Source organism: Manis pentadactyla, chromosome 9 (genome assembly GCF_030020395.1).
Source record: "Manis pentadactyla isolate mManPen7 chromosome 9, mManPen7.hap1, whole genome shotgun sequence".
Classification (NCBI taxonomy): domain Eukaryota; kingdom Metazoa; phylum Chordata; class Mammalia; order Pholidota; family Manidae; genus Manis; species Manis pentadactyla.
This window is the reverse complement of record NC_080027.1, coordinates 102,305,869-102,307,419: the sequence shown is the minus strand read 5'-3', so window position 1 is coordinate 102,307,419 and position 1,551 is coordinate 102,305,869.

Genomic DNA, 1,551 nt, shown 5'->3' with positions numbered 1-1,551 from the left:
AGCTGCACCTGTCTCATCCCAGTCCCACCTGATGCCCTTTCATAACCAATCGATATAAGGGCTTCATTATTTGTGCCAAGTGTGGGATAAACACTCTCCAGTAGCCCAAAAGACACCAAAACTCCTGTAAGACTGCCACAGTGGTGGTGGGGAAAGCCTGGACCTTGTCTGTGGCTGCTTCAGGAATAACTGTAGTTTTAATCGACCAGATGACCCCCAAGAATTTTATAGACAAACCAGGTCCCCGAACCTTGGTGCTTTTCACAGCCCATCCTTTTTCCTGTAGATGTGATAACAGTCTAGGAACTGCCCCTTCTAAATCTGAAAGGGAATCAGACGTGAGTATAATATCATCAATGTAGTGATACAACCGCACCATTTGCAGTTTCTTCCATGTGGCCAAGTCCTGGGCTACAAATCCATGACAGATGGTGGGACTGTGGAGGTATCCCTGTGGAAGGACAGTGAATGTCCACTGCTGGCCTTCCCACGTGAAGGCAAACTGTTCCTGACTTTCCTGTGCTATGTCAATAGAGAAGAACTCATTAGCAAGGTCTACTACATAATGATACATTCCCAGCTCATGGCTGAGGGTGTCCAGAAGGGATGCTACAGAGGGGACAGCAGCATGCAAAGGGTGTGTCACTTTATTCAATTCCCTGTAGTCCAGTCATATGCCAGGAGCCGTCTGGCTTTTTCACTGGCCACACAAGGAAATTAAAAGGACTATGAGTGGGCTTTATGATGCCCACCTTCTCCAACTCCTGTAGAGTTTCTCCAATTTTCTTGTGCCTCCCAGGCAATTTATACTGCTTAGTATTTATTACCTGCCAAGGTACAGGCAGAGCTACAGGTGGGTGCTTAGCATGTCCCCTCAGAACTGCCTTTACTACACGTACCCTCAGTCTGAACTCACCTGCAGTGGTCTGTAAGCACAGGCCCTGCAGGATCATCTACCCCCAAAATATATTCAGGGATGGGAGAAATGTACCCGGTATACTCCTTTGGGGGCAAACCCCCCTTTCCCCAGTGGGATTTGGGCTTTCTTCACTCTAATTGCCTTACCTCCATAACCATCTATTACAGCAGGAGTCCCGGGAAAATGCTCAGGGTTGCCATGAATCAGAGAACATTCAGCTCCCGTGTCCACCAGCACCAGGACACATTGTACATTCACAGGGGAACAATGAATTGCTAATTCTACATGTGGCCTCTGGTCCCCACCATGTCCCCCAAAGTGGGGACTTTGACCCCCCCCTCAATCGAACTGTGACACCCAATTATCCTCCTGTGGGGGTGAGGGCTCAGGTGAATCCTGAGTACTGTCTCCCATGAAGTTTTGCAGGGACACAGGCCAGGCATGAGGCCTTGACTCTGATTTCTGTGTCCTTGACCTCAGTGGCTGGAACTGCTGCTCTGGCTTTAATTGGTGCCACAGTTCTAACAAGATTCTGTTGGGCTGTCCATCAAGTTTTTCTTTCACAACCCCAGCCTTTATCAAATCAACCCACATCTGGGTCCTTGAGACCTTCACGGGGCCCTTTGCACCTC